This window comes from Anas acuta, chromosome 21 (genome assembly GCF_963932015.1).
Source record: "Anas acuta chromosome 21, bAnaAcu1.1, whole genome shotgun sequence".
NCBI classification, from domain to species: Eukaryota; Metazoa; Chordata; class Aves; order Anseriformes; family Anatidae; genus Anas; species Anas acuta.
In genome coordinates, this window is record NC_088999.1 from 3,647,702 (window position 1) to 3,669,045 (window position 21,344).

General features: G+C 47.4%; 1 long non-coding RNA gene across 1 annotated transcript; it reads left to right on the top strand.

The window, feature by feature from the left end:
* Positions 1–1,315: 1,315 nt before the first annotated feature.
* On the top strand, positions 1,316–14,639 carry LOC137843136 (uncharacterized). The gene is made up of 3 exons (XR_011089382.1): positions 1,316–1,555; positions 12,086–12,216; positions 12,830–14,639. It is a non-coding gene; the product is annotated as an uncharacterized lncRNA (long non-coding RNA).
* The last annotated feature ends 6,705 nt before the right edge of the window (positions 14,640–21,344 follow it).

Sequence of the window (21,344 nt, forward strand, 5' to 3'; positions counted from 1 at the left end):
CCACCTCTTTTAATCGGCTACCCCCTGCTTCCTTGAGATGAGTGATTATCCTGTATTTAAAGCTTTGGCCTTGAACTTGCAGTAGGGGATGGTGTCTCTCAGGTTTTTACCCTTTCCTTAATTAAGAAGCTGTATTAAATATTCAGAAATTCTGCTCTGCGACTTTCCTGGGAAGCACAAGGGCATCCTGGAGAGACAAATCACTTTCTCATTAACACCTAGCCAGGCCACTGCTTTCCTTTCCTTTTTCTCAGCTCTGGCTCTGCTCCTCCAGGACCACAAAACTGCCAGAGAGCAGCAGGGAGTCTTTCCTGAGCTGCTGGAAATGCTGCAAGGGCTTTCGCTGCTGCCAGCAGAGAGGGGCCAGTTTGCGCCAGTTAGAAGATGGGCTCGTCAGGTACAGGAGCAAAGGATGCAGCAGCAAAGCTAATGGGGAGATTATGTTTTTTTCCAGGCACTTCCAAATGCTGCTGACTCTTTTCATGCATCCACACGGTGGTTTTATGGAGGGAGGGGCTCCTATGGAAATCCCAGCTTCAGCCTCATCAGCATGGCAGACACCCCACCAAAACTACCAGTCTGCTGAGACAACCACCACATCCCTTTTTTGCGTGCTGCTTGTCACTAGGATCCTAACAAGACCCTATTGATGAGGACCGCCAGCATCGCTACAGCATCTGCAAGCGGAGAGCCAGCTCGCTGCATCTGCATGGGGAGCCGACAGCGCGCTCACTGCAGCAGCCTCCGGCACCGCGCCTGGCCAGGGTGATTTATTTGCTGCCGGTGGCTGGATTAAACTGTTCTTTCCCTTTTGTTTTCCATCGTGGCCTGTCAGTTCTGCAATACCAAAGAAACAGTTTGGAATCGAGCAGGGTCCCTGACCTTCTGCATTTAATTACCAATGAGAACGGCGCGGGCCATCAGTAAAGGTGCTGAAAGGCAGGTCTTTATTGGCTCTTGGCTCCTTTTTCCAAAGAAGTGTTAGGTTCTGGAGGTGATAAGTGTTAAAAGTTGCTCTCATGTGGCAAATGTTTTTTCATTAAAAAGAACAAAGAAAGAACCTCACAAGGCTTTTTTTTTTTTTTTTTTTTTTTTTTTCCTGAAGGGAAATGAAGCAACCGTAGACCCAAATCCTTGTTCTCCTTCTAGCAGTCCCCAGGCAAGGGGCAGCCCAGGGATTACACCCCCGCAAGCTCACACCCCTGAGCTTTGTCCAGAATTTTTAGCGCTTTGGTGCCCAGGGCAGGCAGCCAGGATGGCCTGGCTTCTCCAGCCCCTTTCGTGTTCCTGCTGCAGAGCTGCATCCCCTGGGAGCCCCGTGGAGCACAGCAGCGTGTCCTTCGCAGGGCCAGGAGGACAGAGAGCAGCCAGCCCTGTGCCATTAGCAAGCCCACGCCATCTGTGCCCTGTTAGTCTTTCTTAACGAGACTAAATAAAGGGTTGCTGGTCTCTATAATGAGGTTGGCTGGAGGCAGTAGCAGCTGGTGATGGAGAAGGGGAGCATCCAGGCTCTGCAGGGAGGTGTTGAGGCTGCTTCTGTGGTTTGCATTGCCTGGTAAGAAGGATGAGAGATGGGGTAGTGCTGTGTCATGAGGCGTTATGTCATTTGGCTTTGGAGAATAAATGTTCTTGCCTACATTTGACCTTGTTTGCTTGAAGGAACCTGGGTGTTTCTTGCTTAGGAAGAGTGGTCTGCGAAGGGTTCACTGCAGCTTGCTTGAAAGTAGCAGATACATAAGAAGGTTAATGGTGCATCAAGAGAACTTCATTTTAGGTTCTTTAGACACGCAGATTTAAATGATGAATGTGACAGCAATAGGTCTGAGACAGGTGTGTATTTGGTGTGAAAGACTGATGACTGAAATGCTTCTGCAAAAATAAAATTAATAAAGGCTGTTCCTGAATCCTTTTATGTTACAGGCAGGGTGCAAAGGGGCTGTATTGCCACCTGCCAGCCCAAGGTTAGGGCCTCCAGTAGAGCTACCCCACCGGTTTGGGTCACTGGTGCCTTTTACCCCAGGCTTTGAGGAGATTTCCCATCCCTCTGTGTGAGCTAGCAAGAAAAAAGGCAGGGGTGTAGCTGGCCTACTAGTGTGTTAGAGCCAAACCAAGAAAGCAGCTCTGACACTGCAGAAAGCAAGGTTTGGGTTGTAGTGCTCCAGTTTTGTCGCAATACCCTGTGGGACACCTCTCTTAAATATAGCATGGAACCTTGTTCAATGCTAATGACAGCTTTAGGCACACAACTGGAATAGCCACAGGGAGTGGAGGCATTTGGCACAAGGCTTTCGACCGTCCTGAGAAGAAGCAGATGGGGAAACACTGCGATAAGTGACTGGTGCTCTGAAAATGTCAGCAGCTGCTCAGAGGCTTTCTCTCACTGAGTGTTTGCACAGTGCTGGGACCCGCAGGACCTCAGTCTCTGCTGGGGTTTATGGTGCCGCTACCACAGCTGGGCATAGCTTCTGGAGCCACAAGTCTCATGGAGATGAGCACAGACCATGCAAGGGCAGAGTGAGCATCTGGATGGGGAAAAACACAGTGTGTGAGGTTTGGGACCAGCCTTCGGATCCGGTGGGGCTGCAAGCTGCGGTCTGCCTGCTCTTGGTGGTTTTGTTATTTTTCTTCTCCATACCCAAGGTGTGAGGCGAAATGTCCTTTTTCCTTTGCCAAAGCTGGGGCCCAGCCCCTGTAGGCTGTAACTTCTCCTCTTACTGGGAGCTGCACACTACTTGGGGCACCTCAGTCATTATGTGCAGATCCAGCTGCTTGTGGTCTCCAATTAGCTGCAAGTCCAGAATGCCAATACCCTTTTTCTTTGCTGCCAGAGATAAAAGAAAACCCTTCTGGCCCTTCCTGCAGGAGGGCAGAGGGTCTAGGACACCCGATGTGAGTTTCATCCTCGGCAATAGAGGACAGAGGCTTGCAGCTTTGTTATCTTGCTCCTGGAGTCAGCCTGCTACCGGGGCTGGTAGTCCCAGAGCTGCCGGTGACATCTCCTCCCCTGTCACTTCGGTTTCTTCCACCAAGAATCAAATTTGGATTTGAAGCTGGGAGCTGCGCTCACAGCCCTGGTGTGCGTGTGATGTGACAGCCCTGTCCTGCTGCCGGTGGTGGCCTTGGCCACCCAGGGGGGCTCCAGCAGCCCCTTCCCCACGCTCCCCCCGAGCGAGCAGCGGAGCTCCTGAACTGCTCCGCGCTGTGGTGGGAGGGAGCGGGCATGCGCAGAGGCAGCGATAGCATCTGCTTTGTAGCAGGCAGCAAGCAGCGGGGTTATTGTTTGTTAATAGATTGCTTTTGAAAAGCTGCTCATATGGGACCAGGCGAGTTTCAGAGGTAATTAAAACTCTGCCTATGCAAAAGGCAGGATCTGATTATTTCCTTTCCAGAGCAGGCAGATTAAACCAGGAAAGTTTTTCACCACTTCTAAGAGTGCGGGGTTGCTTTGAATGGAGTTCATCGAACAGCATATAATAAATAAAACTCTTCATCTTTTTCTCTTACATCCAAAAAATTATTTTTTTACAATTTTCTTCCTTGGATTTAAACAGCAGGGCACATGTGCCCCCACGAGTACTGTTGCTCCAAAGCTCATTTCTTAGCTAATAGCTTTCACACCTGCTTCGTCTCCTCTTGGAAGACTTTTTCTGCACCAAGACTCCATCCTACCTGAAACAAAAACATCAGTGGATGGGTAAAGAGGATGAGAAATAGTAGCGAAGTCTCCTTATCTTTTTTTTTTTTTTTTTATGAAAATGAAATAAAATGTCTTGATTACTTTTAATGTAGTTTATAACCAGGTCAGCATCTAATCTTACAGACTGGCTGTGGGGTTGTGGTGGTGCACCTGGGATTCAGTCTCTGAACCATTCTTGGCTTTAGGCTCTGCCTGCTCCACATATTTCAAAGAGGTGACCTTTGTGGAGCCCCAAGGAAGAAGAAATTTGGGTAGAGATTCATAAATCCACCAAAGAGAAGGGGGGGGAAAAAGATGACTATATGATCTGAGCTGCGTTGGCGTTGTTCTCACAGCTTCTACATCTGAAGCCTGGCTGAAACCCTGAAGGATTTACCTTGGCTGGGGGTGGTGGAACCAGCCAGGGGGGTGAGTGCTGGCTTGTGGCTGGAAGATGTGTCCAATGTGCCTGTGGAACAGCAACAAGGCACAGAGGAGATTTGCTTGTGCCTGGGAGAGATTCCCCTGTGTCCCTGAGATGGAGACAAATGTATGCAGACCAACCAAATTCCTGCCCTGAGAGGGGAAGCCCATGCACATTTGGGAGGAGTCAAGCCTCCTAACACCATGCTTCAGAGCTTTTCGGGTGGCAAAAGCCTTTGGCAAGGTCTGCATGGACAAACTGTGCACTGTAGGACAAAGGCAGGGTGAGTCCTGCCCAGCAGCTGCTGGATCTTGCAGCCTGTCTGTGGGAATAGTGAAAGTCCTGGGATGTGCTGGGCTCCAGGGGACAGCTGTGGAGAGCTGGGCAGGCTGAAAGACCCGGTGGAACATGGTCAGTGGGAGAGGAAAATAAACCCTTAAGGAAGGGGGGATAAAATAAAATCAGTCGCTTAAGCTGCTTTTCCTGGCCACATTCTGCAGCTCAGAGAGCAGGAGGGTTTGCCTGCAAATCCTACATGAGTTTGCCAGCTGAAGCTGTGCCCGAGCAGCCCAGCTGACTACAGTGGACATGCAGGGCTGGAGTGGAAGTCTGGGTGCAGCCCACCACCTCCTGGAGGCTGAATCCTGCCAGCAGTGGTGGATTTCTAGCTGAAAATCAATGAGGAAAGAGAGGCTGGTTTGGGCAGGGACACAGCAGCAGCATCAAGACTGCTGTGCCTACTTCCATGCCAAGGTCACTCTGTGCAGCTGAGATGGTTGGCTCTCACCTACTCCTGGGTGTATGGCAGCAGTCTATGGGTCAAATGAGTTCCTGAGCTCTCAATCCTATTCCTAGTGAAAACATCTCAGTCTCAAGGCTGGGGGCAGCTTTGTGAGCAGTGCTGGTGGAAGAGGATCAAAGTATGGATTGAGCATAATGGGATCCCAAACCTTTCCACCCCTTCACCTGTGTGCACCCTCCAAGTTGCATGCTGCAGATTACAAATCCTGAATTAGGAGCCCTCTGTGAAAATCCTGCCCACTGGTCAGGTGAGGCTGTGTTCCTCTGTGCCAATCTCCTCCAGGGCTGGGTGTTTTACTGGAAGAGGTGACTTGATGCAGAAATTACGGGGTGAAATGGCATGGCCCTTGTTTCAGAATAGGTTGAGCTAGCTGATCGTAACAGTCCTTCCTGGCTGCAAAATCTGTCTAGCATGTGTAATATACTTGCATATTTTATGAGATCATGGGTCTCTGTGTGTGTACTTAAACTGAGCACACGTATGCATGCATACACATTTTATTGCTGATAGGAAATGAAACCTCAGATTAAAAGACATTAACAAAGATAAAAAGTAACAGAATCTAATTTCAATTGTCTGTGGCAGGAACCCAATTTTCAAATGATAATTACAATAATTAAAAATTCCCTTATCAACTGAGACAAAAATGCTGCACATTGGCAGGCAGAGACGATGAATAAGGCAAGCACAGACTCCTCAATGCTAAAATCAATTTTCAGAAGTTCATACAAGCCCCAGAACAATTCCAGTTTTGTTGTGCTTTTTCCTCCTGGGGGAGAAAGAGACTTTTCTCGTGCATGTACACACAAACTACCACCACCTTTTTTTTCTTTTTTTTGTCTCCTTTATCCACAAGGTCACGTTAGCTGGAACAAATGTGAAAATCTCATGTAAATGCAACTGTTTTTCTGTAGAAGTGGAGTAGGGGAAAAGTTCAAATCTGTCAGACCTTCCCAGTTTGGGCTTTACTTCTAACTATGGATTATCTTGTTTAGAATTAAGAAATGTATGTGCTCTGCTTTTGGGGAGTTTGCCAAGGAAGGTTCTCAAAGCTTTTTGTGCAGAGCGCTGCTGCACTTGCTTCCTGATGCTTTCTTCTGTCACTGTCCCCACTGTGCAAGTGAACATGAGATTGAAGTCTAAATAAAATAACAAAAATCCAAGTACACATCTGGAGAAAGTTTATTTTTTTTCCCAGAGAAGTCTCAGGTTTCCGTACATGCACTTTGCAAAGGTAATAGACTGCAAAATTTGGGTTTCAGGTAATAGACTGCAAAATTAGGGTTTCCAGATGTTTTTTTCAACAGAATAGAAATATATTGCATACTTTTTCATTTTTTTTAAACTGGATCGTGATGTGCACAAACTAACAAGCAACCAGACCCAACTGATCAAGCTCAGTGACACTCTTGGAAGGAGAGGTGGGACTTCAAAGAGATCCTGGTCTTCTGCTTTTGCATTTGAAAGGGGGCAGAAGAGGGAAGAATTGTCTGTGGCAGAGCTTTGCTCTTTGCAGGTTGCTCAGTCCAGGTCTTCAGGGAAGTTCTCACTTCAGCCTAATGGAGTTAGTCATCCCCTTGCCACAAACACTGGATCCAACATGATGTATTTATGAGCAGATGACAATTCTCAGTGCATGGCAAATGCATTAGCGCTCTTTAAGCTGTTGTAATTGTACCTAATTAGTCCAGAGAGTCCCAGAGCAGAAAGTTTGGCTCTGGAAGTCTATCCAAACGTCTTCATCGTTGTGTGAGCATTTGACTTTGGGATTTAGGGCAGGCTGTGACTCCATTTTAAGATCTTTTAGTTGTGGGTGCTGGCATTTATCGTGTTTTTTCTCATGATTCTGCAAATTCGTCCTTTCCCCTGAGTTTGCACTATCAGTTCCATACTCTGTGAGCTGGTATATCATAGAGTCCTCTGTACAGCTGAGGAAAATCCTACAGAAAGTATCTATTTCAGTATTGGATTGGCTGGTTAATTGGCGTCACTTCACTAAAGCCACATTAGTTTTGTTGTGGCTAGATTCTCTACAAGCAAGGTTTTTACTCCTGGGATAAGCTGGTTTTTAATGTAACAGTCAATGAGAAATTCATTTATCAGTGCATGTACAGGACTGTGAAGGCAGAAAACTGCTACCTGAGTTGTTTCCTTCCTGATTTTGAGAAAAGCCCAGATTGAAGGGGAACAGAAGGGAAAAAACACTGCTAGATTGAAGGTGGGCTGGCTCTAGGACTTGTTCTGCCAGGGGGGTTCATTGCTGGCTTTCTCTTCCCCCATGCATAACCAACCTGGAGACAGGCAGACACGTTTCAGCCATAACTTTCCACCCACTTGAAATCAACCTGGAGCAAATATTTCCACAAGTATGTGATTGAGAGCAGCCAGCTGAGGGCACAGCAATAAAGAGAAAGCAGCAGGAGGGAAGAGGGCTTGAAGCAACTCAAGTTCTAGATGCATTGCTGTTAGTAACTAATTTTTTAATTTTTTTCAAGCTTCCCTGGATCTGACCTCAGTGGTGGGCAAAAACCAGTCTGGGGAATAAGAGTAGAGTTTGTGCATGGCAGGAAGAAGTCTTTAATTTGGAAATCAGCGCATTTTCCAATAACAAGGAAGAACTTCCTTACCACTTCACTTTTGTGATTCCTTTCCCCAGTAGGAGGGCTTGTACATGGCTATACCCAAAAGAGTTTGCATTTCCTTTCCAGTAAGGAAGAAAAATATGGATGTGCAGTGCTGGCCCTACGCAGCATCAGATCCCTGTTGGGTGATGCAGCCAAATCCATCGAGCTTCAGCTCCTCTTTTCCCTTGAGAGAGAGTCTCAAGTCACTACAGCCTTAATGCCAGCTTTGGGATCTTCCTGCTGAGCTGCCCAAGGTGAGAGGACAAACGCTGCTGAGCTGCAAGGCATCAATAACTGCTCTGTTCCACCAGCACCATGCAGGATTGCTGCCTTGGTGGGAGCAGCATTGTCAAAGGGGGCAGAGCTGAGGGTGACCTCAATTTCCCAGCTCCAATATTCAATTATTTCTGCAAGGAAAAGATCCGTTATTATTTAATAATGGCTGAAGCACTCCAAATTATTCATTAGCAGAGGAAGTGAGTTGCTGCGATGCACAGAAGGGATGCGGTTGGTGTTGGGGGGTGAGGTGCTCAGGGCCCTGCTGAGGGGAGCACTTTACTTCACCTAATGCCAATTCCCAGCACAGACCAAGCAGCCCCTTTCTGGGGTCTCATGCAGGCACGCAGCTTGGAGAAAGACTTTTTGTTTGCTTCTGCAGGTATTTTGGGTTTGAGCTGGTGCATCAGTTACCAGGAGGAGCACAGGTGATAACTGGACCTGACCCTGTTGATGGGTGATGTTCACCCTGTGTTCTTCTGGGTGTTATATGGTTGGGATCCATGCCAGGTTAGGCTATGGGGCTCTTCTCTGTGAGCACATATAACCCATATCCAGACTGCCAGTGCCTCAGCTGGTGTTTCCTCTTGTTCATCTAGGGATGCTGGAGGAAGTTTATTCTGCACTGAAGGTCTCCCTGCTGGGTTGCACGAGCAGCACTGAAACCATGCTATTTTCTACAATAGTCAAGACCAAGTGTCCCCATTCTCAAAGAACAAGAAATAGGGTTCCCACCTGGAGCTCCCTGAGAGGTATTTGCATGGCAGATTTGTGGTGTGCTGTGAGATGCTGCTGAGTTGGTGTGGACTGGTGCTGCTACAAGCATCCCCCACCCACACATTGCAAATAACATTTTTCCACTCCAGTCAGAAGGTGAACCTGTAAAATGCTGGAAGCTGTTTTGTGAAAGTGCCATACCTGCATGTTTGAAAAGGAAAAGCATCCTTGCTTGCATATTTAATTGCCAAATTATCATATAAATGTCACATTACCTAGGATGCCAGAACTCACTGATATTTTAAATGTTTCCATGTTTTAATTCCTTGCAAGTCAACCTTTGCAAACCTCATTACAAGGGGGGAAAATCACTGATGGCATTTTCTTCACCATGTTTGGAGCTGAAGGGAGTTTCCTGAGACTTCCATGGAGGTTTTTTTCAACTGTGTTTTATTTTTCCTTTGTAGTGACAGGAACTCTTCCTATTGCTCCTCACTAGAATAAAATGGATTACTGTTAGCAAAAACCACAGAGTGGCAATGCCAGAACATGCTTGCACATTTGGGTTACTTTTGCAAAATTATTTCTGCAAAATATCCGAAAAATAAACAGGAAAAACCCATGCAGAGCTGAAAACCTTGGGGAGGCTTCATGTGAAGGAGCCTTCCATTTCAACACTCCCTTCAACTTTGTTGTAAAAACAGCTGTCTAAAAAGGATCAAAATGAAATATTTTTGAAGCAGCATAGGGCATTTTTTGACACTTCCAGTGCATTGGGAACTGCATGCTTTCAAGTCAGTCTGATGCTTATGTTTATATTAATACTTACAAATGTATGCTTGCTGCTGCCCCTCTATTCACTTCTGCACATGCCAAACCCCCAGGTTTGTGGCTCCCATCACCTCGTAGCACCCTTCCCTGAGCTGTGCATTCAGCATCTATGGAAATCCTTTGATAACTGTCCTCAAGGGGGATGGAAATGGCTGTGCTCCCTTAACTTGCCTTTCCCAGAGCCTGGGACACCTCTTAGTGCTCATTTCCACCTCTGTAGTAAGAGCAAATTGCTCAGATGGCTGCAAAAAGGGGTAGGAAATCCCAAGGAGGTCCTGCCAAGCCCTGTTCTGCACAGGTCTGGTGTTTGGGACAGCCCTTCCTTACCTTCCTTAGCCACTTTAATGCTTCATGTGACTGGGAGCAGCTGGGGCTGATCTGTCCTACATGCCCTGCCTCCAGTGCTGCTTTAGCAGCTGTGTTTCAGAGCTGGGCTGCCTGCAGAGCAGCAGATAGTTGTTGCTTCTGCAGAATTGTATCTGAGCACATTCCCTTCTTCTGCTTGCAAGGGGATGAAGAACAGGCAAGCGGAGGATGCTGTCCCAAAAATCCTGCAGTGAAGCAGAGGAAAGGTTGGAAATCAGCTCCTGGAGCTTTGAGTGGATGCAGGAGGAATGGCCGTGGGCAGTGCCCAGGGAATTCCCAGGCCACTGCATGGCTTTGCTCTCTACTTGGATCTCTATCTTCCCTCTAAGCCCTTTCCCTGATGACAGCAGGGTCTTGGTTTTGTGCCATTCTGTGCTGCTCTTCCAGAGAGCCATTCCCCAGGGTAGCTTTAGGGCTGTAACTCCAGATCCCCAACCTCTCGATGCAGCAGAGCTCCTGCTGATAGCCCTGCTCCTTGTACCTTCTGGGTGCAAGGTGCTAGTAGACAGCTGGCTTTTCTAACCTGTGTATCTTGCCATTTTTGCCCAATTTTCTTTTCTAGCCTGAAATGGAGGAAACGAACTCATATCCACTAATCCAGACATTTAAGACTACACAGCCAAGGTTAATAATCCAGTGACATCTGAATTGCACATACTGTAAATAATCAGCATCCTTCTGAAGAGCTGCTGAAGGGTTTAAAACAGGCTAATTACAGAAATATGAAAGGGAAATAGCTTTGTTGATTCAGCACGTTGCTAAACAGAAAGACAATTCCATAAAAGACTGGGCCAACTGCTGTGCAAAACCGTGCATATAACATGAATATATATGTATGCAATACAAAGTTTAGGAAACAAAGATCTTATTTCTGCTTTGATATTTTTACCTTCCTAGCAATGACTGTATTTGCCACCTTCTTGAAGAGCAGATCGAGTTCAGGGTGCTGACAATTTTGGTTAAGATCTCTTAGGTTTCTTCTAAGGTCTGTCCAACTGGCTTGGATGTGCAGAGCAGAGCCTTTGACTGCCTGGGGCTTGAGCACAGATCCCTGGGGTCTTCTGGACACCTTAATCAAGGCTCTTAGTTTGCTTCTTCTTCCACCTCCTGCTGAAGTTGTTATGATCTTTTCTGCCTTGATATTAAGGCACTGGCCCGTGCTGCCCAGAGAAGCTGTAGGTACCCCATCCCAGGCAGTGCTGGAGGGGCTTTGGGCAGCCTGGGTTGGTGGAAGGGTCCCTGCCCGTAGCAGGGGGTTGGAATTGGATGGGGTTTACTGCCTTTGTTAAGGAAGGATTTAGTACTGCAGAGCCTGGAGGGGGACAAGTAGGTCTCCATACGGTGACGGGCACTGCGATACCTGAGGAAGGGAATGTAGCTGTCAGAAAATGCCAACTCTTGACCTGAGACGTGGTGGACCCACGGAGGGTCAGACCCTGACTGTGTGGAGGGGCCAGTGCTGTGTTCTGTGGTGTCTTGAGCCCTGCAAAGAAGAGATGCTAAGAGAATTGATGGCCATAGCACAGGGAAGTGAGGGATCCAGCCATGCTCAAACTAAAACAAGGGGCTTTCCTGAGGGTTGAGCCTCTGTCGCCACAGTGTTCACAGCTTCTGGCTTCAGTTTGCACAGCACTTACGCTGGCTTTCTGCCTTGGCCATGCTGAGCGATGCCGGCTGTGTGGGATGGTGCAGCTGTGGTTCTGCGTGATCAGGCTTCCTGAGGCAGTGTCCATAAATGTGGTTAATTATTACATAATGAATAATACATCTTTGCGAAAACCTCACTTACAAAAACGCTGCGTTATTCCTCCATGGCTTCTCTCTCCCAAACAGATGATGCGATGTTCCCCCCCAAAGGAAGGTGCAGGGAGCTTGAGCTCACTTGTTCTGGCCAGGGAGCTTTACACAGCCCCATGAGGACAGGTCGAGGTCCATCCCTCCATGGTGCTGGGGGTCTGTTCCCTCTCAGACAGTGCAGAGAAGCAGCTCCCAAGGGGAGCTGCCTTTGTGGCCCATCCCTCTAGGAAAAGACAAGCAGGAGGCGTGTGGTTGCCCTCAGGTTTTATATTGGATTATGGACGTAATGGAGCCCTGACATTTCAACCAAGAGCTGAGACATTTTCAGCTGTGTGCAGGGGAAATTAAGGTCTCTGCACTCCAGCAGTGATATCGCAAAGACCAGGAAGCCAGGGGAGGTTCGTTATGCCCCAAAAGCTGCGTGTAGAACTTCACGTTACCATTTGCCATTTCCATTTCTGGCTGTCACTCTGAAATGTTTCTATGAAATAGAGAAAAGCAAGAAACAGGAGAGCTAGGGAAAAAAAAGTTACAAACAGACACCTTTTGGGGCCCCATTTATTCCTTTGCAGCTCCACCAGCTCCAGTGAAGGCACATCTGAGTACACGGATCTGGGTGAGAGCACGTGGCAAGTCCTTACGGCCCAGCATGAGAGCTCCAAGGGGAACAAAGAAAATGGTCAAGCAAGCCACAAAAGTTCATGTAAGGCCACAATGAAGCCAGACAGGGTGTAAGAACATTATTTTTGATCATGCCTATTTTTATTCACAGTGTTACTGTAAAAGCCTCTTAATTACTGGAAGGTAACTTGTAAGAGGCCTTTTGGTGGAATGCTGCATTTGTGCATTTACAGGGAGCTATGCTATAAAATCTATTATATGTAGGCTGCTATTCTTTGGACTAAAGGGAGAGGGAGGTGGGGACAGCCAGGGCTTTGTGCCTCTGTCTGCTATTGGATGGTCTAATGCTATCAGGGACTTTGGTGCTATTGTTCAGGATGTATTTTTTGCCTTTTCTTTATGGTCTAAATTCTGATGGGTGCTTTGTTCCTGCTGGTGGTCTCTGACTTGTGCTTCTGCCAGTGCAGCTTAATGTCACTTTTCCCAATTGCACTGCATTTCTCTGGCCCGGTGTTTCCCTGGGAAGCTGCATGATCAGGGGTGGACCACCCCAGTGACCAGGAATCAACCAAGGGAAGAAATTTGTCTTCTGACAAGATTGTCTCATAACTGCCAGCCCCACGCATTTCAAGTAGTACCAATTGCTTGGTGAAGAGGCGTAGAGATGAAGCAAAGCAATCCTTGTCTTTTTGCAGAAGTTTTACCGCTGCTGACTCATGAAGGAGCTCAGGGAAGAGCAGGACCCTATGGCCACAGCACCATGTACCCCGCTTTAGCCAAGAAGTACCTGGCTTAAAGCTGAAAGGCCAGAAATACCTCAGCTGGGAGGGGATGGCAGCCTCCTGGCAGGCCTGGCCAGCTCCTGTCCCCTCTTCCAGGAGGCCCTGCCACCATCCTGCAGCCTGAGCACTTCCATGGGCCTGCACCAGCCATGGGCCATTCTGCGTGCCTTGTTTTTTCAGCTGCCCTGACGTAGGTCAGGCTTTCATCTCAGATCAAAAAGGCGAAATGACCACTGGGAGCCCTCACCTGCTGCTTTCAGAGAGCCTCTGATGCACCTCCAGCTTCATGATCTCAGCAGCAGGCTGTCATCTTGCTTCTGCATGAAATCATCTCTGTGTGCAGGGACAGGGTTTGTGTGGGACAGGGCCGTGTCTAAGACACCTTTGTAAGATCAGAGGTGCCCAGCTAGGCAGAACATGTGCTGTGCTGTGTGAAAGTCAGGGTGGGAGCCCGCTGCAGCCAGGAGGCCAGGGTAGCCCAGATATGAATTGCAAAGAGAATGAAACTTTGATTTTCCTGTCAGCTGGTGTGCTCTGCACTCCTGGCACCCTGCTGATAAGCTTGTCTTAATGGTGATGGGCTACAAAGCTATATTGACCGTGTCTCCGGGCTGCCTGTCTCAAAGGGAAAGCTGTGCCTTCCCCAAGTTTTATGACTCGAAGCTGTCAGGGGACGAGGGGGAAAGCCGTGATGGATTCATTCTTCTGCCTTATCCAGTGGCTACACTGCACCTTCTGCAAATATCAGCATCTTGAAAGGCTTCAGAGAAAGAGCAAGCCCCAGATAAATCTCCAAGGCTTGCAAAGCTTTATTGCAGGTGACAATGGCACATGAAAGGGCCTTTATTTTTCTGCCCCTGCTTGGTGCTGTTGCTCCTTCCTGCTCGCCTTTCTTCCATCCCCTTCCCACTCTAACTTGTTTATTACCATTAATAGTTTTTAATAAAGAAACTTAATTTTGGATCAGAATTCACTTGAGCTAGGTGCTGCAGAAACTCAGAGCATTTCATCTGTGCATTTTCTCCTCCCTTCTCATCCTACATTGCCATCTCCCTTCCCCAGAGCAGTTCTCGGGGCCCTGCCCCAGCTTGAGGTGCCTCTGGCCTTACCCAAGCTGCTGGTCATTGCCCAGCTGTGGGAGATGTCCCAGCTTGGGGACACGGCATGGACACAACTTGGGACCTGGTCTGGGCAACAGGAGAGAGCTCCACAAGTCACAAACCAGGCCAGCTCAGCACTCAGGTTTAGAAAATGGGCTTGAGTTCATCATGTTCCTTTTTGAGTCTTAAAAACTTGCAAGCAGTCACAGGACTGTGGGACAAAAGGCTTTAACAAAAATAGTAATAAAAGCTGTGATAGCAGGAGTCTTTTCAGCCCTGCTGTGAACTGGGGCAGGAATACCACACGTGGTGCTGGTGGGGATGAGCACTCCTGGATGAAGCAGGCTGTCCCTCTAGGCACTAATCCATCAGCCAGAAGTTTTCAGGGACAGATCCAGGGTAGAAATCCTAACTGAAATTATTTGGTTTGAAGCTCTTGATTTGCACGTGCGCGATGTACAGTGCTGTTTGGGGAGGGTTGCACGGGCTGGGTGGCTTCTGTACTGCAAATTGCCTGCAAATTTTGTTGCTTCATTACTGGAGAAGGATCAGATGCAGGTTAAATGGATCAGGGCTGGGTGTCTGATACCCACAGGAAAGTGAAAAGGACCCAGTTCTGCAAAATGCCGAGTGCCTCCTCCGTTCTCTTTGAATTTTCAGGGCACCGAGCCCTTACTGGCTTTGTGGTTTATGCTATAGACAAAAGCCCTGATGACATCTTGCTCTTTTTTTTTTTTTTTTTTTTTTTTTGTCCAAATGCTATCCCTGTCTAAAAGGTGAGATGATTTCTATTCCTGGAACCCAGTGGAAATGGAGAAAACCCAGAAGCAGAAGGATGTTTGTTTTTGTTTTTTATCCATTCCTGAAAGCAGCTGGCATACAGCAAGCCTAAGGCTAGCCCTGCAAAGAGGTTTGGGGCATTTGGTTCCTGTGAAGCCTCAGGGGCCTGTTTGGCACTGTCAGGGTCACAAGTCCCAGGTCCACATCTGTTGGCAGCTGGTCCAGCTCAATCTTTTTGGTTGCCTGGATTTGCTCTTTAAAAATCCATGAGGCTTTAAAGCAGTTTCAGATCCTGTAAGGAGGATTTGTGAGTGGGAAGTGCTTTTAATTTGGCTAGATTAGCATGAACTGTGTTTTTTTTTCATTGGATGTGTCCTGTAAATCTCTTGCCTCTTGCTTTCCTTATAGGGGGAGAAAAAAAAAGTGGAATATAGCCCCAGCACATCTCCTTTAACACATGCAAATCCATCTCTGCCATCTACTTGAGAATAAAACCGAACCTCAAATTAGAGAAGCTTCAAAATCAAACCTTTTCCTTTCTTCCTCTTACACTCTGTTTCCTGGCAGGTTTTCACTGGCTCAGGGGCCGTGCCTCCTGCTCTAACACAAACACCATAAATCCAGCTCGCAGGAGCTGGGCTCACTCCCTCTGCAGCCCAGCCTCGTGCTCCGGCGCACAGCAGCAATCGCAGACGTCAGCACGGCGCTCACGGAGGCGATGCGAGAGCTCCTGTAAAGCTGGGTACACGAGCCCTTGGAGAGGAGGCAGGTGAATGTACAGCCACCCGGACTCATCCAAGGCAGTGGAGCTGTCCAGTTTTACACTGACACAGCGTATGGCCCTCGGTGCTTGATACCAGATGGTATTTTATAAGCGCTGGAATTATTTAGGAGAATGGCTATTACCCCTGCACTAATGAATTACAAATAACTCCTCCAGGAAAGACCCTTTGCTGACTAAGAAACATGTCCCTCAGATAAACTAACTGTTGAGGTTTAAAGGGTCAGCAATTTTTTTAAAATATGTTTTATTCCTAGTAAGTTAAAGGGGCCCCAGAATATCCCACTTGCCTCATTAACGAATATTACCCAATTTTTCTTTCATAGTGTAGCAGGGGGGAAGAAAAGCATATAAAACAAACACCTGGCAGGAGTGCATAATCTGCATAAATTCAAGCAGTTACACTCTTGACAGGAAACCAAACCAAAATGAGACTTTTGAAGCAGGCAACGAGGCCTCAGCAAGGATTAATTTTCATGCAGAGAGTGCATGGCTGGGATTTTAAAGAGCAGCCTCACAGATCCTGGTGCTTGGTTCCCTCTGGATGCACCAGCTGCCTGGTACAGCTCCCCCAGCTTTTCCAGCTGCAAGTCACCAGCAAAGCAAAGGGCAGCCCCTCCTCAGTGGGTTGTGGCTCCTGGAGCTGCATGGCATTGTCACATCTGTATGTCCCCAGCTGGTGTCACTTCTCCATCAGCATCAAGTACTGCAGTGACCAAGCAAGGACACCTGCACGCTGCGATGGTTTGCAAGCCGTGGTTGGCTCTGCTAGCTGAGTGTCACAGAAGGACCAATGCAGAAAGGACAAGATGCTGATTTATCCTACACGGTTTCTATCTTTTTCTTCTGCAAAGGAACCCTGTGGTTTCCCAGAAAAAAAAAACGATTTGCCAAGCTATTTGTGCAAATTCACATCCAACCTCTTCAGAATGTGGCATAATGCAGCATCTGCCCATTTCCAAGCTTTGTTTTGACTGGCAGATGTGGATTAGGAGATAACCCAGATCATCGCACCTGATCCCATGCTCTGGACTGAGCAATGCTTAGTGTCATCCTATATAATGCCAAGTTGGAGACCATGCTGAGGGCTTTCTGAGCCTTTTCAGTTCCCTTTCATGGCAGGAGTGCTCTTCATTTGCATGTATTCCCTTACCTTTCCAACTGAAGAAGGAGGAAAAAGCAGTGGGAGAGATGGAGGTAGGTTTGTGGTCTAGGTGGCAGGAAGGAGAAAAAAGATTGATTTTAAAGGCAAGTGTCCATTAGGCAGGAGAATTGCTGAGGGATGCGGGCCCAGAGCAGGCTTGGAGGAGCCCTTGCCATGCCAGGAGCACTCACAGCTTTTCTCCAGGTTTTCTCCCATGCTCAATTATCTGAAAATTGGGCCCACTCTAAGATGCTTCAATAATATGAGCGGAGGGGGAAAATGCAGAGGGATTGTCTTTAAAAGGGAAAATAAAAAGAGTAAATTTTTAATGCTCAATTAATTTCAGGTGCCAAACAACGTATTTGTAACAGAGCTGGCCTCATCAGAATAATGGAAAATCCATGTTCTGAGACATCAATTATTGATAAGGGTTAACAGGGCCATATCCATTCGGGATGGCGGGCAGTGTTGTTGCTTTTCCTTCACATTTAGTTTTCTGCTTCTCTCACTCCCTCTCCTCACCTTCTAACCCCACTGGTACAAGCTATCCCCTCCCCAGGCCCACAGTTCTGCTGGCAATTTTACCCTGGGAGAGACTGATTTATCCCCCCCCAAAAAAAAGGTGCAGTTCAAGGAGTTAAAGTGCAAACCAACACATTAATAATCTAAATCATAACAAATCCAGCAGCCTGATGTGTTTGAGCCTGAGTCAGGAGACTGAATTTAAGATCATGCATCGAGGCGGAGTTATATTCCTGAGAAACCCAAGGCAAATAGATTGCTTTTTTATTATTATTATCTTTTGTCTCCAACCCAGAAAGCAAGAAACCAGCAAGAAAAGAAAAAGGAGTGCTGAGATTTTGTCACAACCGCAGACTCAGCCTTGAATTATAGAAACTCTCACGGAAAAATATGCAGTAATTGTTTTGCAGCAGAATTAGAAATGATCGCTGAGATCCAGCCCCACAGGATCTTGGCACTCGCTGGGCTTTGAAAGCCAGTAAAGAGGGAACAACTCTGGAAGATCCTAGCCCTGGGATTACATATTTATCTGCAAATGCTCTGTAGGATGGGGTCCTTTGGGTCTGCCATCACCTCCAGGCCAGCCTCCAGCCAAGCTGAATGTGTAATAACACTTCTAGGTCTTCAATTTTGCAGCTTTAAGCCTAATGTTTTCATTCACCTTTGAATAGTTTCCCATCCGCAAATATCAGGGGAAAGGCAGGGCGCGATGACAACTAAATGGCAATGTCTGCCAAGAATCTCCTCTCCTTCACTGGGTGACGTGATTTAGCAGGAGCAAAGCATTTATTCCTCTGCAGCAGGCTTCAAAAGACCAGAAAAGGTTGGAGCCAGGGTGCAGAGGAATGGAGCTGGCTGGTGTTTGGGGCACCTAGGTAAGGAAGGGAGGTAGGAACATGCTCCAGGAATGTTTCCAGGCTTGGACCGTCTGGGAAACAGGATGATAAAGAAGTGTTTCCCAAATAATACCACAAAACACCAAAAGTCACCAATCCAGCAGTCAGCAGCACCTCCCTGCTACACCAGGCACCTCTGCTCGCCCAGCCCCATTTGCTCTGATTGTTTCACAATTCCTTTTCCAGGCAGAAAAACTCTCCCAGTTGTGGCTTCTTCAAGGCAGGGAATGAAATTTTTTCTTCTCTCCATATCCAAAAATCCATATTTGAACAAAGACGAGGACAAATTCATATACAGAAATATCGTCTTGCAATTAATCATAAAAACCAGAATAATGTAGTAATGATTACTTAGCAAGACTGAACACCCACTCTGTTCTATCTTCTTTTTGTCATGAGTTGGACAATTTTCAACCGTTAATAGGTAAAGCACAGTTTTCAATAGCTCCGACTTCCTTTTTTATTTCTCTTATTAAAAAAAATAGAAAAGAATTGTTCTTTTCTCAATTATGACACGTCCCAGTGGGTTTTAGGCATTGATGGCTGCTCTCACATCACTTGCTGGGTACATGTTTGAAAACCAAAGCAGGTAGGAAATTTTGAATGCCCCTGACCTGTATGTTAGATGAAAACTCAAAGTTTACAGTGCCACTGAGTGATTGCGTGTCTGGATCAACACCAGCAGACAGAATAGTCATATGGGACTTCTCTGTGTTTGGTGAGGGAGTGAGAAGGCAGAAGTGGGGAAACAACAGGGATTTTTTATTTTTTTTGCCAGATCGTGAAATCAGTGGTGGAACAGAGCAGTGGAACTTCAGTGGTTCCTCTCTTCTGCACTGCTCTGTCATTCTGCAAGCTGGGTTTCCTGGATTTTATTCATCACTTGTAAACCGTCCAAGAATAAAAGCCATTATTCTGGACAGAAAGCACTTTGGCTGAAAGGCTGCATTTTTTATTATTTGTGTCTGTGCAGTCCACAAATAATAAATAAAGCCTTGGGTAATTTAGCTTTAATTATGCTCCCTGCTTTCATTGCTTTGCCATGTCCCAGGTGTGCCAGATCCGTCCCCCTCTTTGGCTTCTCCATCATTTCCAGAGAAGCACAAACCTCACGGTGCACCCTCTGATGCACCCTGCTCTTGACTTACCCCAGCTCCGAGTTAACGGGGTTGGCTTTAGGAGCACTGTGCAGAGCAGCTTGGGGTTGTTGCTGACCTTTCCCTTCCTTTCCCTTCCCTTCCTGCAGAATTTGCTTGGTTTTCAACATCAGAACCATTCACGACAAAGAGACAATCTCAGCTTATCTTCCCCTCCAAAAATAAGGGAAAATGTGAAACGTTTGAAATAACCCTTTTGGACCTGTTTGAAATGAAAAATATTTTCTCTGAGGGTCAACATTAATTTCCACTTAGAAGTTTAGCTTACAAACATAAGAGGAAGAAAACAGAAAGGCTGACATCAAAAGAAGCTCTCTAATGCAAGGATGTGCTCTGCGCTGACCCACCTGGGAGGGAGGGCATTTGGTGGCTCCATTTTTTGGTTTCTCTATTGGTGGGGCTTTTCCTCTGCAGCAACAATGTTTGCAGATCCAGGAGAGCCAATCCAGCTGGCGAAGCTCTGTGTCTAACCAGAGATGGTGCAAACATCCCCTTCTTTAGGGGATGCCCTGGGGAAATTGGTGATTTTCCCCTCCCTCAAGTCCATGGCTGTAATACTGGGGAGGGGGCTGAAACCATTGGGTGCAGCAGTTGAAGTGAGGAGTGCAGGTCCTGGGTACCCAGTCACATTTTCCAAGAGAGATGCTTTGCTGTTTTCCCTCTTGCAGTCAGCCATTTGGCTCATCCCACACTTTGGGAAAGCTTCCAGGTCCCCTCAACAGAGCGCTCCCTGTCCCCAGCTCTGTCACCTTCCCTGCCTGGCTTTGTGAGCGGCTTTGTCCCAGAGGAGCGCAGCTGTCGTGGTCGCCCGCAGATCAAAATCCTCTCTTTGATGTGAGCTGGAGTCCGAGCCATGAACTGCATTGAAAATGAGGACCGTGACCTGAAACTGGCACAAGCAACCGCCCAGGACTCGGTGGTGGAATCTGAGCCCAAATCTGATGTCCTTGCAGCAGCCTGAACCGAGGATGGGCACGCAGCCACTGCAGCAGTGGCAGTTTGTGCATCAGCTAAATAATTGTGAATTTGTATTTATGCCATCTCTGAGAAATATCTCAAAATAGATCCTGAAATGATGCCTGAGAGATGTTTCCATCATTTAAATATGAAGTCTGAGCAGTGCCTCGGGCTGTCTCACGTGGATGGAGTCACAGGGTGAGAGGGGGACCCCGGTGCCATTTGTCACAGGGTTCATTTGCTGCCTTTGTGCACAGTGGGGTGTTCACAAGGTGGCACTTGCTGGCCATAATGCTCAGGTGATGATCCAGCTGAGGCTGGGGTGGCCCAGCTGAGTGGTACAACCATGGCCACAGGCACCAGCCTCAGGCTGAGGTTTGTGCCTCACCTCAACATCATGTGGGAAGCCCTAGCTCCATACCCAGCTACTTCACCCATAGAGCAAACATCTGGAAAGCAGATGTCTATTTTGTGGACCTCAAGCTCGCCTCTCAAAGCTCCCTTTTCACAGCTGGGCCATTTTCATGTCCATGCCCTTGGTGGGCAAGCACCAGGACACAGCACCACACGCAGTCAGCCTGGATCCAGGCTCCACCAGGGAACCCTCAGCCTCGCCTTGCCCATGGCCCAGGGGAGCAGAGAGGTTGTATCAGTCAGGTTGTGAGTGCTGGGGGACAGGGTCTGTCTCCTGCTGTGCTTCAGTGGTATCAGGCCCAAACTCACCCTATCCCTGCCATTTTAATGAGCAGGGACGCTTCAATGAAGAGGGTTGGCAATAGGATGCTCTTGAGCTGCTTCTTGGGAGCTGATCCCTTCCACATCAGCCCTGTTATTGGTTATTTCAAGGTAATATTATTCCAGCACCTCCGTCTAAACAAAATGAGCCTTGAATAAACATAATAGTAAACTTCATTCTTCAGCGGTGCTATGCCATGCCTTTAGCAGTCAATTCCCCTAAGGAGGCATCTCTTCCCCAGCATGCTTTATATAAACCTTAAATTTACATCTCTAGTTAAATAGCAGCTTCCAAGACTAAAGCTTCAGTCTCTAGTGACAATGAATAGAAACATCTCCCCCATTAAAATTTTCAT